The sequence below is a fragment of the Camelus ferus genome, chromosome 23, assembly GCF_009834535.1.
Source record: "Camelus ferus isolate YT-003-E chromosome 23, BCGSAC_Cfer_1.0, whole genome shotgun sequence".
Lineage (NCBI taxonomy): Eukaryota > Metazoa > Chordata > Mammalia > Artiodactyla > Camelidae > Camelus > Camelus ferus.
This window is the reverse complement of record NC_045718.1, coordinates 8,087,224-8,097,689: the sequence shown is the minus strand read 5'-3', so window position 1 is coordinate 8,097,689 and position 10,466 is coordinate 8,087,224. Positions and strand designations below refer to the sequence as shown.

The window sequence follows — 10,466 nt, the reverse complement described above, 5'->3', positions numbered from 1 at the left end:
TATTTAAATTTCCAGATTCAGATAGACTTAAATTCTAAACTTTTAATAAATAAGTTTTTTACTTTTCTTATGACTGTAACTGAAACTTTCCACTTGACAGCTATGTGACCTTGGAAATTTTTAACTAAAATTTCTTGGAATACATTTTTTTTTTCATCTATCTATGGTATATCCTTGTATACAAGCCAAAATTTGTTTTGAAAATCCAGTGAAACAATCTATGTAATTATTTACGGCGATTTTTTTTCAGCAAATGGTAATCATGATTAACGGTAGAAGCAGTATTCCATGAACTTCACTGAACACAAAGTGCTCTGAATTGGCCACTCAGGGGACTGAAGTTTACGTCAGTCACGGCCCTGCCTGCCCCTCGTCAATGTTCGAGTTGGATCAGCCGCCTTAATTGGAACTCAAATTTCTCATGTATAAAATGAGTCAAAATAAAGTAGTTTGCCAAGAAGAACTCTAAGGTCACAGAGCCAGTTAAAGCCAGTGGATGGATATTTTTAAAAACGTAGCTATTTTATAATCTTTCCTACCCTGAGTCTTTTGTACAAGGAGGAGCCACAGGTTCCACGTCTTGGTTTACTGTTAAGTGTCTGCTGCTTCCGGTACCCGCGCCCTCTCACCCGCATCACCTGCCCAGGCGGACAGCCTACAACCTCTGGGCCAAAAAACAAAACGAAGACACCCGTGAGCAAGAAAGGCTCTGATTCCTTAATTCTTCTCTTCTAGAAATATAAATGCCTTCTGGACAAAAAAAAAAAAAAAAAAACTTCCTACAAGATACCTCTTGTATTTAAGGTTCAGATCATAATTACTTAATACAGTCTACAGTTTTACCTAAAAATTTGCCCTGATAATTTTAAAAAGGCATGGAAAAAATTCTAGAGATGAGCATCTCATTTAAATATATTGTGCAATATTTAAAAACCCATCACCTACTCATATTTTGAACTTATATTAAAAAATACCATTTGATAAAAAAAAGTAGTCCCCCAACATAGTTTCTGTCCTTTTTACATTTTTCACGATTTTGTTTTTGCAGAACTTTGCAGAGCCATTTAGTCACAGAAAATTAACTTGCCAACGTATTTTATTAGAAAGACATTGCTGTTGACAATAACAATAATATGTCTCTTGTTTAAATTTTGCAAAGTAAGTAACAAATATTCTCCATCATAAACACATACTGAATACCTACTATGTATCAGGCACTCAAGCTAGATTCTGTGATGGATACAAAATTATAGGGCATTGTTTATATTTCTGAACACTTTACAATTCAGACTGGCACATAAAAAATTTAGAAATAACTGAAACAATGTAATAACTGCTCATATAGATATTAAAGAATCAACAGTTGTATAAGATATGGGGAATAAGCTTCTTGTGACTATGAGGTAAGACTTTTTTGGTAAGGAGAGACATTCTGGAGTATATGGCAGATTTTTTTTTTAAGCAGATAAAATGTAGACGTTTTTATATCATGTGAAGCTGTGATAACTTAATTTCCTCAGATTTAGTCATTCAATTTTTATGTATACACTTTGCCCTCTGAATTCTACTTTTATAAATATATTGCTTCATGATTTTATTTCTGTATTGTTTAAAAGATTTCCATTCAATTATGAACAAAATAAGGCTGTTGCTTGTCGTTTGTTGTTGGAAATATTGGCCAACAGGAGAATTCTTAGAAATAAAAGATGCAATCTGCAATTATTTGCACTTAATAGTCTTGTCTCACAGGAAAATGAAGAGAAACCGAAAAAAAAATCAATTAATCAATTAATAGAAGAGGCCTCACTGAATTAAAAAATAAATATGAATATATGGAAAGATTTTCTTACATAAACAAACAATAATTAATTGAAAAAGTGTGATGGAAAATCCCATCTGTAAAATAAGGCAAAATCGTTAAAACAGTTCGGTATAATCCTAATAAGAAACATACACACACATTCCAACTTCACGAGACTCCCTGGCATTACACCGTGTCATCGTGACTGCGCTGAGGATATCAAAACGTAACGGAGACAGAGGCTAAGTTGTTTCGAGGGATGGTGGGAAACCAGAGGGAAGCCAGATGTCACCAGAGGCTCCTTCATCTTTGTGAAAAGATCACAACAGCCTTGCTGGGAAATGAAGGAGGAACTGCTTTAATGGCCTAAATTCACTTCTCCCTTAAGCTCAAATTGTCTATTGCCCCAATTGAAACAATCTTAAATGACCAGAGTTAAAATGTTAAGTCTGCCTCTGTGAATTCTAGCATTAGAGGCTTTCCAGGGAGGTTTGAAATGAAGTAGCAGCTGAGAAACTTGAGATTAAGGGACACAAAGTCTGATATTATGGGGTGGAGACATCACACGTAGGATTATCATAAAAGGATGCCTTCAGCAACAGCTGGACTGATAGTTGGCAAATTTCTAGGCAAATGCTGAATAGTAGCCAAGATTACAGGTGTGTCAAGGGGGTGAGACTGAAGCAGGGAAAGGCTCATATAAATATTCACTTGTCTGGCTCTTCCTGTAAAGAAAATGTAAATACGCTTGTATGTACAGGAATTAGAAAAAAGCAGGTAGACTTCATAGGAAAGAAAAAATATTAATAACATATTGATTTAATTTTCATCAGCTTTGTTTTAATGTGTGTAGGAGCCAAAAAGTATTTACTTTCTTGTTTGTCTTTTAATAGACCTCTGTTTCAGTTAAGATGAGGTTTGTGTGTTGTCTAACAGAAACCCAAATGAGTAGTTTAAGAAAAGGAGAGGTTGATTTTATGTCACTTTTTTTCTATGTCCAGGAAGGCCAATGACAAGCAATTCAGAGTTGTCATATCTGCTGCCTGGGCTTCAGGGATCCAGACTCCCTTTACTTTTCTGCCCCATGATCTTTAGTATTGGATTTTGCACACACTTCATGGTCAGGGATGGCTACGGAGGCTCCAGGCATCACAACAATATTCCAGGCAAAAAAGCTCATACATTTAAGGATGCTTTAAAGCACAACTCCCACGTATTTTTCATTGATTATTCCTAGCTACAAGAAAGGTTGCAAAATGCAGGCTCTTAATTGGGATCATTACTACCCAGAATGATACTGTTTTAAGTACGAAAAAGGAGAAAGGATATTGGACAGGCAAATAGCAGTCTGTGGGCCAACTCCTCTTATGAAAAAGAATGGAGACTTAAAATCCTATACTTTGCAAATAAATTTGGCTTTTGAAATGTGCATTCAGGAATTTGGTCTCAGAAATAACTTTCTACTTGAAACAGACTCTCTCCAGCTGAAATTTGGAAACTGTGTTTAATCAATTAAACCTGCATGCTTTAAAAAGTAGAGGAAGCACTTTTAAAAAGTTCTTTGGGGAAAAGGTAAATGAATAGTCAAGTGTTACTGCATTGATTTAGCACGCTGCTCATGATTTTAAGTGTGATGCAGAATTAACTGAACTTTAATGGTTTTAAGACAACACAGATAAACAGCTAACAGAAGTGCTGCTGTTTTCCTGTGTGGAGGATGATCTAACTTATGAAAAAGAAATACATGGAGAAACTATCTGCTATTTGAAATTTTCATAGAATTCCTGCATCAAATTGTAGGGAACTGTTGCTTCTTTTAAAGATAAATCTATACTTGTTTCTTCAATATATTATATAATTATTAATCAAATAGGGAGTTACAGATCTATTTTTTCAAAGATCTTTAAGTAATTATAATTCCTCCAAGAAAATAAAGAATTCAGTGGCAATAGTTTCATAGACTCTCAAAATCTTACCTTTTTTTTTTTCCCTTTCCATTGCTATCATCCACTGATTATATGGGACTATACCTCTGACAGAGGGAAGGTTACGTCTGAATTATCTGGTGTTCTCACAGAGGCAGGATAGAATATGCATGTTTATGTATGACCGAAACACTATGCTGTACACCAGAAACTGACACAACATTGTAAACTGACTATACTTCAATTAAAAAAAAAAAAAAGAAGAAAACACTTTCAGGAAATTGAGAAGGAAGAAAGTTTTCTTAATACATTTTATAAGGCCAACATAACTCTGGTGCCAAAACTTGACAAAGCCATCACGTGAGTGCACACACACACACACACACACACACGTACACCCACACGTACATACAAATGTGCAAATTCCCTTCATGATTATAGATGTTTAAGCACTCTACATAAATTATTAGCAATTCAAATCTAACCATATATAAGGATAAAACATCATGAATTATAATATATTATAAATTATAAAGTTTCACAAAGAAGTTAGAGCTAGGACATAGGAATAGCTAGCATTTAAACTTTGAGCAAAATTGTAGATCTAGACTTGCTTACAACATCTCAACAAAAGTTACCATTAAGAAAATGAAACAACTGTAACTGTATGAGTATGAGGGAATGTATATTAACTAAACTTACTGTAATAATCATTTTGCAAGATATGCTTGCCAAAACATGTCATACACCTTAAACTTATACAGAGCTGGGTGTCAATTACATGTCAATTAACTGGAAAAACATTTAATTAAAATTCCCATTACTTTTTGGGAAGAAATAAAAATGAAATGCTCAAACTTGAATAAACTGTATGAAATACCTATATGTCTGACAAAGAAATTATACTCAAAATATATAAATAACTTTAACAATTCAATGATTTAAAAAGACAATCTGATTAAAAACGGAGCAAAATCCTGGAATGGGCACTTTACAGAGAAAGACACACGAGTGGCTAGGCACGACGTGCTCTACATTAGCTATCATTAGGAATTCCCAATAGAAACTAATGTGAAATATTACTTCAGTCTCTCCAGTGGATAAACTTTGAAAAACTGACAAAGTAAAATACTGGTGAAGATACAAAGCCACCAGACGTTTATATGTTGCCGGTAGGAGTATAGTGTTACAATCATTCTGTAAGACCATTTCACATTTCTTTAAAGTTAAACATATATGTACCCTGCAACTCAGCAACCACTTAAGTATTTGCCCGAAAGAAATGAAAACACATTGAGACAAAAGGACTTGCATTGGCATGTTCAGAACAGCTTTATGTCTAATAGACAAAAGCTGGTAACAGCATATCCTCTACCAGCAGGAGGACGAATAAACCCAGTATCTTCCTAAAATGAAATAGTACTTATCAATACAAGGAGCAAAGTGACGAGGTACAAAAGAACATGAATGAATCTCAAAAATACCGCACTGAGCAAAATAAGTCAGATGCAAAGGTGCGTACGCTGTAAGACATCATTTATGTGACTCTCTAGAAAAGGAAAAACTAGTCTATTGTGACAGAAAACAGGGCAAGTGCCATTAATTAGAAAGGTCATGATAAAACAAGTACATGGTTGAACACGTTCCATGTCTTCACTGGGCTGTGTCTGTATGTGTTTGAGAAATCTCATCAAACCATGCATTTTTTGAATGTGAATCCTACCTCAAAAACAAACAAACAAACAAACAAAACTTATGGGTGAGCAACAAAAAGTGAGAATAAAATCAAATAAAATCAAAAGATTTTAAAAATAACATATGTGGAAAAATCAGATGAAATATGGTGTTTTGTGTAGAGAAGCGTTTTGTGTTGTTAGGGTTAGAATCTTTTTAGATGATATATCCTTTCATCTTTTGTATTACAGACAATTTAGTTCCTTCTGAAGCTGGGTCCTCGCACCACCGTACAGGTTGTTACTTTTTTAGGTATGATTTCTCTCTCACATGGACTATCTAAACAGGTAAGATAAAATTCTGCACCATAGTGGCTTGGACAATACCAGACTTTTACTCAATAAAGAAAAGCTAAAATACAGACATTCAGGATAGGTAGTCAGAGGATGTTCAAAATGTATTCAGTCTACAGTGGGACCATCGCCTTTCCTAACATTTTCACTTTGCTGCTGTCACACACCTATTTCATGGCACAACTATAGCTATACTAGACAAGAGATGGAGATGGAATGCATTTAAACTCAACCATTCAATGTGACCAAAAAGCAAAATTAATTAATGAGAAGAGATTTGAGACTTTCCAAGTCCTTCTCTAACTTCACAGGAAATTTACATTCTGGTCTTATATCTTTCCAACCTATTCATCTCCCCAATATCTGCTGTATTTGCAATTCTCTTCACTTTTCCACAAACACGCCAAGCTCTATCTCACCTTAATGAAACTGACCACACATTTCCTTCTACAGAACACGTGTACTTTCTCTGAACTCCTCTATTTCAAGTGAATAGCATTACATTTAGCCCTTAACTATATAATGTTTACTTACTGTGTCTCTTGTCTTATTTCTCTACTTAGATTTTAAGCTTTTTCAGCATTTTGTTAGATATATTTAAATATTGCCATTAATATTATTTTCTAAGTATTTAATAAGACAAATCATTGACATGTTTTACTTTTTACTCTTCAAAGACCAAACCATGATGGAACAGTATGGCATAGTGGATAAAATACTGCAATAGGAGAAGATGCACACATGATAGACTTTTCTCTCTCACTTACAACAAACGTAGGCTTAGAAAAATAATTAAAAACTCTGTTTCCATTTTGTTATATCAAGAAAGCATCAATAATACCAAATATGTCCATCTCACAAAAAAACACTCATGAGAATCACAAAGAATATGTGTGTAAGGGATAGAAAATATACCAAGAAAAAATCATCTAATATAATAATCGATTGGAGAAGGAGAAAAATCATGAGAAGAGAATGGGGGGTGAAGAAAAGGAGGATGAGGAGAGAGAGTAGAGAGGAAAGAGAAGGCCAGGGAGAAGGAGAAAATAAAATTACTTTATTACAAAAATTACTATAATTTCAGTGGAGTTCAGTAAACCTAATATTTGTTAGTCATTCAAGATGTCAAATCATCAGAAAGCAGGTCGTAGGATGAGTATGTCTATCTGCCTCTGATTTTTCAAATTTAGCAGATTGTAATATCCATTTCCTCATTGCATTAGTTTTTAATGCTAACCTGGATATGTGGCCTTTAGTTTTAAAATAGAAACTCAATGTGAGGCAGAATTCTTTTCAAAATTCCCACCCCCTGAGTATTCAAACATGAATCTATGAAGGGATTTTGCAGATAAAATTAAGGAGATGGCCTTTACAATAGGGAGAGCAACTTGGGTTATTCAGGGGAGTCCAATCTAGTAACAATGCGCCTTTAAAGCAGAGACGTTGCTCCAGATGAAGACAGAGACAGAGACATGGGACTAAAGGAAAAATCAGATACTCGAAGTGTGAGAGGACCTGGACACACGGTTGCTGGCTGAGATACAGGGCCCACACGAAAGGCCCAGGGAGAAGAAGAGAAGAAATACAGGAGCAAAGACCAGCCCCTGTCCAACACCCAGCAAGGAAACTGTGACCTCAGTCTTGGAACCACAAGGAACTGCATTCTGCCCACAGCCTGAATGATTCTGGAAGCAAGCTCTTCCACAGAGCCTCTGGCTCAGAAGACAGCCCTGGGGACACCCTGACTTTATCCCTGAGAGATCAGTGCTGGAATTCTCATATCCAGAACTACCATGCCCATTGTTTTAAGCAACTGTATGTCTGATAATTTAAGACAGCAAAAGAAGACTGATGCATGTATTAATCTGGATTTCCGGATTTCAAGTAGAAGAAAACCAACTGTATTAGAATGTCTAACATAAATACATTTTTGTCAAATTTCCAAAACACATGCTCTATGTTTTATGATTTTAATCTAAAATAGGAAAGGTAACTTGATTTTGTTCCAAAATAATGATGACATTATTTCTGCTATACTCATCTGTACGGGTGTAAATATCATTTTCTTCACTAGAGAGAGAAGTAATCACTTGATATTCCAATAAGTGCATTGAATCAAACATAAATATTTTACAAGACACCATTACGTCTTATAAAATGTAAATAGAGAATGTAAGGAAGTTCATTGCATTTGCATCTTAGAAAGCTACATGAGCGGATGATTAGACACTTTAAAATAGCTTTCTTGCTGGGTCAAAAAGGCATGTGGTTATTCTTGCATAACATAGAAGACCATTATATAGATGGAGACAAATTCCTTCAATGTGAAAAACATGCCACTTGCCATGTAGCTGCTGGATTCATGATCCCATTGTAAAACCTATTGTGTGTGACTACGTGGATGTTTCTTTCTAGTTATCTACGGGAGACAAATATTTCTCTTCAATCTTCCCTTTCCCTTCTGGTCTGTAATAGCATTTTAACTTACACAAGTATTCTGAGTTTCGTATTCTTCGAAATAAAACAAAGGAATAAGACAATGCTTGACGTCCATAGATTTTGGTGCAGCCTCCTAAGTACCAAAGCATGTCGGAACAGTGTCACACCCATTCAGGTTTCAGCCGAGTAGAAGAGATGCTGGTCGTATACATTTGACAAAATGATTTGATAAAACAATAATGCATTATAGAGTAGTTACATAGAGTGATTTTTAAAGGTTAAGTTTTATTTTATAACAAGGGCAGTCAATTAAAAATTAACATGAGTATTTTAGTCATCTAATGATTTCTAGATATCGATACTGAATAGATACGTTACAGATGGTTTGAATTATTTCAAGTCACCCCTCCCCCCAACATCTGCCAAGTACTACGCTTCAGGAGAAAAAAATCACTTATTGTAAAAGTAACTCACCACATGATTCCTATGAAAAAAACCTACCTGTTATACAAAATATATGTAATTTTTATTTACTTATTATTTTGACAAGTATTGAGATCCTTTATGTGGGGCACTGTTCTTGGTGTACGGCTTACAGCCAAGGACAAATCAGAGGAAGTCCATGGGGAGGGATTATAAAAATAAAAGTGAGTGAGCTGTGCATGGTGACAGCTGTCACTACTTCAGGAGTGTTCGAAGAAGCGTGCAAGCGTGAGAATGAACTGAGGGAATGGGCCATGGAGATAACCGCGGGTACAACTTCCAGCCTGAAGAGCTCCTGATGCGAGAACGTGGCCGACTTGTTGGAGACAGCACCAGGAGGGGGACAGGGTAAGCTGGGGAAGAAGGCAACGGCCAGGAGAGAAGAAACAGTCAGGGTTAGATCACACACAGCCTTCTAGTAATCACAGAGATTCAGAACTCTCTTATAATTTTCTATTATAAAAAATTATGACAAGTGCTAAACCATTTATGTTTTAAAAGCACAACTCTGACCACCCAATGGTAAATAAACTGGTGAGAGAAAATGGGAAACAGTGAGTCTAGTACAGTGGCCTTCGTAATAGGCCAAACAATTAATAATGATGATGTGAAACAGTATGAGAGCTACAGAAGTGGTGGAAAATAGAAAGATTTGAGGAATATTTTGAAGAAAGAGTGGGAGTCACTGATTAGGATTAGAGATAAAAAATGAGAAGAATAAGGGATACAAGAAAGTCTGTAAGTTAGGTGAGTGGTGATGCGTTTGGTTAAAATGGGGAGGAGTGGGGGACAGGGTTCAACAAATGAGCACTGGCCTCATTGAGTGTGAAATCCTTGTTAGGCCCCCAATTGAAATATCAAGTTCAAAACTGAAAATGCAAATAGGGGGAAAGCTGCGACTCAAGATATAACTTAAGGAGTCATTAATCTTTAAATTGCATTTAAAAGTATGGGACTCCCCTTTTCGCCGGTCCCAGGCGACTGAGGACCTCCCGGCCAGGCCAGGGCGGCAGCCGTAGGCCCCGCGCGGCGAGCCCCAGCCCTGACCTGCGCTCTCGGCCTCCAGGTGCAGACGCGGCCACGTCGAAGAACCGCACCGCACACAACCAGTCCCGCAAATGGCACAGAAACGGCATCAAAAATCCCCCATCACGACGACACATGTCCCTTAAGGGGGTGGACCCCAAGCTCCTGAGGAACACGCGCTTTGCCAAGAGGCACAGCAAGAAGGGCCTGAAGGAGACGCAGGCCAACAGCGCCAAGGCCGCGAGCACATGTGCTGAGGCCGCCGGGGCTCCCGTGAAGCCCAAGGAGGCCACGCCCAGGACCCACAGGGCGGCCGCGAGCTCCGTCCACTCGCCCGCACCGCTCATCCCCAGCTCGGGGAACGTGCGCGTGCCCGCAGCACCGCCGAGGGGCTCAGGCTCTGCCCGCCAAAGGCCAGGGACAGGCTCAGGCCAAGGCCGCAGCGCCAGCTGCAGCTCCAGCTCAGGCTCCCAAAGGCGCCCAGGCCCCCACCGAGGCTCCAGAGCAGAGGCCTTCATCGACTGACGTGAGGACAGAAGGACCGGTGTGACCCCTGGGCTGCTGTCTGCATGGGGCTCATGTCCACCTGTGCTGTTTGTACAAATAAACCTGAGGCAGGGGGGAAAAAAGGATGGGATTCCCTGACATGACTTGGAGAACAGACGCAAAGTCCAAATTCTGAGTCACGTTATATTGTTTGGCGTACAAAACATAAATAAAGACAGAGATTAAAAATCAGGAAAGAAACCATCCAGTGAAGTAGAG

At 37.7% G+C, this 10,466-nt stretch overlaps 1 pseudogene; it reads left to right on the top strand.

Moving 5' to 3' along the window:
* The first annotated feature begins 8,922 nt into the window (after window positions 1-8,922).
* LOC116659224 lies at window positions 8,923-10,251 on the top strand (annotated as a pseudogene).
* The last annotated feature ends 215 nt before the right edge of the window (window positions 10,252-10,466 follow it).